The sequence below is a fragment of the Theobroma cacao genome, unplaced genomic scaffold (genome assembly GCF_053813885.1).
Source record: "Theobroma cacao isolate CCN51 unplaced genomic scaffold, ASM5381388v1 tig017, whole genome shotgun sequence".
NCBI lineage: Eukaryota > Viridiplantae > Streptophyta > Magnoliopsida > Malvales > Malvaceae > Theobroma > Theobroma cacao.
The window spans coordinates 35,001-40,000 of NW_028291728.1; positions in this window are offsets into that span (position 1 = coordinate 35,001).

A 5,000-nucleotide genomic window follows, 5' to 3' on the forward strand; every position below is an offset into this window, starting at 1 on the left:
GGTGCCGATGCTGCTGCCTGCCAGCAGCCAAGGGTCGGCCTTGCTGCTGCCTGGCACCACACAGCCCGAGCTTGGTGCCGCTGGAAGGTCGGTCTTGCTGCTGCTGCTGCCTGCCAGCGGCCAAGGTCGGTCTTGCTGCTGCTGCCTGGCACACAGCCCGGGCTCGGTGCCTCTGCCGCAGCCGGGCACCGCACAGCCCGTGCTTGGTGCCGACGCTGCTGTTGCCTGCCAGCGGCCAAGGTCGGTCTCGCTTCTGCTGCTGCCTGGCACACAGCCCGTGCTCGGTGCCGATGCCGCTGCCAGCCAGCAGCCAAGGTCGGCCTCGCTGCCGCTGATGCCTGGCACACAGCCCGAGCTTGGTGCCGATGCTGCTGCCTGCCAGCAGCCGAGGGTCGCACTCGCTGCTGCCTGGCACCACATAGCCCGAGCTTGGTGCCGATGCTGCTGCTGCCTGCCAGCAGCCCAGGTCGGTCTTGCCGCCGCTGCTGCCTGGCACCTCGCCCGAGCTTGCTGCTGCTGCCGCCCACCTCGCCCCAGCTTGCTGCTGCTGCTGCCCGCCAGCAGCCAGTGCCCCCGGGGCCCCGGCACGAGAGCTTCTGTTGTGCATGTTTTTTGCAAGCACCACCCCATTTTTATGGCTTGTAAATTCATTGTATGGTCCCAGGAGCCTTTGGGTGAAGTTTCATGCCCCGATGAGCCGTTTCCTAATTTTTACGATTTTCGGCGTTTCTCGGGATTCGAGAATTTTTAAATTTTCTTCGCTCGGAGTTAGGCCCTCAAATTTTGTCCACCTTCACAGCCTCGGTGCTTGGGCAAGGGCTTCGCTGCCACCACTGCTGTTTGCTTCTTGTTGCCGCCACTGCCGAGGTCAACCTTGGTGCCGGCGCTGCTACTGCCACAGCCAAGTATCACGGGGCGCGGTTCAGACCCGCAGATGGTGCCGGAAGGCGTGGCGGAGTAACGGAACATGGGGGAGTCTCACTGGGAGTTGAACCCCCCCTGGGGTGTGCTAGCCAGGAGGAAGCTGCTGGCAGAAGGCTTGACACGGGCCCCTGGGCGAGCCAGCCCGCAGAGCCCCAGGCAGACAGCCCGCACAGCCCAGACAGCCAGTCTGTGCGAGGCCCAGAGCAGCCCCTGCGCCCAGCGCCCAGGCAGCCTGCCTGGAGCGGCCCAAGCACCCCAGCCCGCCACTGTAGCACATATGCTGCCTGTCCCGCCCAACAGTGCCCAAATTTTGGGACTTTCCCGCCAAAAGCCATCCCATCAGCTGCCTTGGCTTTTGGGGGGAAATTTGGGGATTTTGGGGGGAAAACTCACTATAAATACCCTTTGTAAAGTGTGTACAGCAGACTTTGGCAAATAATAAACTCTCATTCACTCTCAATCTCTGAAACTCTCTCTTCCTCTCTTCTCCCCTTCTTTGCTGCTTGTGTGCTTGCTGGCCAAAGGCCATTTCCTGCCTGCTGTGTGTGTGTGTGCACTGTCCAGAGTGCTGGTGAGGGTGCTGTGTGTCTGCCAACCGATTGACCCCTGCTGGGTGCGTGCTGCCTGTGCTGGGTGCGTGCTGCCTGTGCTGGGTGTGAGCTGTCTGTGCTGGGTGCGTGCTGCCTGTGCTGTCTGCGGGTGAAGGGTGCGCGCTGGGGGCCGGAAGCTTTGTGGGGCTGGTTGGTAAGTTTGCATTGCATCCTGCATCATTGTGTTGCCTCTTGGTCCTTGTGGCCTTGAGTGATCAGCTGTTAGGGATTTTAGGCTGACTTGGGTTCGGAGGCCAAGCTGAGGGCGAGCCCAAGGCCGCACGGTTGGGGCGTCTGCAGAACCCCCACGTGACACAAGGGCTTCGATGCTGGTGCCGGTGGTGCTGCCACCCATGCCTGGACAAGGGCTTTGCTGCCCGGTGCAGCTGTTGCCACGCCCGAGATCAACCTTAGTACCACTGCCGCCGCCGCTGCTGGTTGGTGCCGCAGCTGCTGCCTCCCAGCCGCCAAGGTCGGCCTTGGTGCTGCTTCTGCTGGCTGCCAAAAGGTCCTTGGCCTTGCTGCTGCCGCTGCCGCAGCCGACATCAATGTTAACGTCGAAGTTTAAGCGTAGTCGAAGGTTTATTAATAGATGAACTTGTGGGCTTCACAAGACACATCCTCTCCTAATTTAGCACTAATCAAGTCAGAAAACAACATACCCAACTAAGATACTTAAATCGAAGCTTTATTTGTACCATTGATTCCTACAATGAAGAGCCATTGCATCATAGCTGTTAAATCGAGATACACATCATGTATCGAAATCTTATTTTTTAGTATTGAGTATCGAGAATCGTATTGTAAGATACGGTAAAAATTATTTAAATTAATTACAAATAGTATTTATAGATTGCAAAATAAAAAATATTATAATTTTTTAATAGAATTGAAAATTATAAGATGTAAATCAAAAAAATGATTATTTGTTTAATTTAAACTTTTAACAATTTCCTTAAATAATATGGATTTTAAAATAAATTATATATTTTTTATATTAACTTATTAATTAAAAAATAAAAAACGTTTCTCATATTAAAATTAAAAGAGCGTTCGATTGTTTTTAAATTTTTTTTGTTGAAGCTCTAACGATTGAAACTTATAAAATATAATTATTCATGTTTCAAACAAAAAAATAAAATACAAAAAAATAAAGTTTTTAATAATCAATTATAAATAAGCTTATACGATACGCCCCATTTTTTATATTTGATAAAATGCAATACAGCTATAAATACGTATCATCTTTTATTAATATCGTGACGCATCGTATACATTAGAAGATAACCTAAATGATCCGTATCACACAAGGATAAAATACATATACATTTTCTCTTTTACTGCTTAAGGAAAGTTATGCATGCGGGGAGCAGAAAATGCTTATTTTAGGTTCGAATTTTATGTCTTTCTTTGCAAAATTTGAACAAGCAGTGCTTTTAATAAATGCTAACTTCTATCCATGCCATCTGAAACAATTAAACGGGTCAATCTATACTATCACATCTAGAATTTATAATACAAAAAACTACACTTTTTATGCATGATTTGACTGCGAAAACAATATTTACTAGATTAATTATTGGATTCCAGTGCATTAGGATCATCTTTTTCATTTTCTAATAACTTTCTAGTAAGTGAGATCTTTATGTTACCGTATACAAGTGAAGTGAAGACGGTTATCCTTACCTTTACACGGTGGATCTTTAGGCATGCCAATCATAACATTTATTTGTCTTTGATTGAAAAAAAAAATGATATAAATCACTATGACAAAAAAATTAATTTTTTTTCTCCCCTATCACATTGAGTTCTAATTTTCTTGTTTCAGGCATCCTTTACCATTCGAAAAGAAAATACAAACACAAAAGGATCCATTTTTGATATGCAAGGAATATGTTGGATAAATTTAATGCAAGTTTAATTGATATTAGAGATCGATTTAATGGTCGCAATCAAAGGCAAAAAAAAATTAAATTGCACTGTGCAAGCAGCATGACTCGAACCCGAGTTCAATAATGCAATCACTAAGCAATTAACCACAAAACCAATTAAACATATGATGTTAAATTGCAGCCAAAAGTTGATATAACGACTGCCAGTAACAACTAAACCTTTTTGCACTCTTTTCTTGCACCCAAAAATAAAAAAAAAAATTGCAATGGTTTCCTGCTATCAAGACCAATTTTGTCGTGAACAAAATCGAAACAATGGGAGGTCAAATCTTAAAAAAAAACAAAAAAAAGAATAAAAATTCAAATTCAAGGCTAAAATGAGGTTTTTTTGAGTCAAAACGGCAGCAAACCGCCTTCGGTCGGTCTTGCGGCTGCTGATGCCTGGCACACAGCCCGTGCTTGGTGCCGATGCCGCTGCCAGCCAGCAGCCAAGGTCGGCCTCGCTGCCGCTGATGCCTGGCACACGGGCATAGCTTGGTGCCGATGCTGCTGCCTGCCAGCAGCCAAGGGTCGGCCTTGCTGCTGCCTGGCACCACACAGCCCGAGCTTGGTGCCGATGGAAGGTCGGTCTTGCTGCTGCTGCTGCCCGCCAGCGGCCAAGGTCGGTCTTGCTGCTGCTGCTGCTGCTGCTGCCTGGCACACAGCCCGGGCTCGGTGCCTCTGCCGCAGCCGGGCACCACATAGCCCGAGCTTGGTGCCGATGCTGCTGTTGCCTGCCAGCGGCCAAGGTCGGTCTCGCTTCTGCTGCTGCCTGGCACACAGCCCGTGCTCGGTGCCGATGCCGCTGCCAGCCAGCAGCCAAGGTCGGCCTCGCTGCCGCTGATGCCTGGCACACGGGCATAGCTTGGTGCCGATGCTGCTGCCTGCCAGCAGCCAAGGGTCGGCCTTGCTGCTGCCTGGCACCACACAGCCCGAGCTTGGTGCCGATGGAAGGTCGGTCTTGCTGCTGCTGCTGCCCGCCAGCGGCCAAGGTCGGTCTTGCTGCTGCTGCTGCTGCTGCTGCCTGGCACACAGCCCGGGCTCCGTGCCTCTGCCGCAGCCGGGCACCACATAGCCCGAGCTTGGTGCCGATGCTGCTGTTGCCTGCCAGCGGCCAAGGTCGGTCTCGCTTCTGCTGCTGCCTGGCACACAGCCCGTGCTCGGTGCCGATGCCGCTGCCAGCCAGCAGCCAAGGTCGGCCTCGCTGCCGCTGATGCCTGGCACACGGGCATAGCTTGGTGCCGATGCTGCTGCCTGCCAGCAGCCAAGGGTCGGCCTTGCTGCTGCCTGGCACCACACAGCCCGAGCTTGGTGCCGCTGCTGCTGCCTGCCCGCAGCCAAGGTCGGCCTTGCTGCTGCCGATGGCTGGCACACAGCCCGAGCTTGGTGCCGATGCTGCTGCCTGCCACCAGCCAAGGGTCTGGCACCACACAGCCCGAGCTTGGTGCCGCTGCTGCTGCCTGCCCGCAGCCAAGGTCGCCCTTGCTGCTGCCGATGGCTGGCACACAGCCCGAGCTTGGTGCCGATGCTGCTGCCTGCCCGCAGCCAAGGTCGC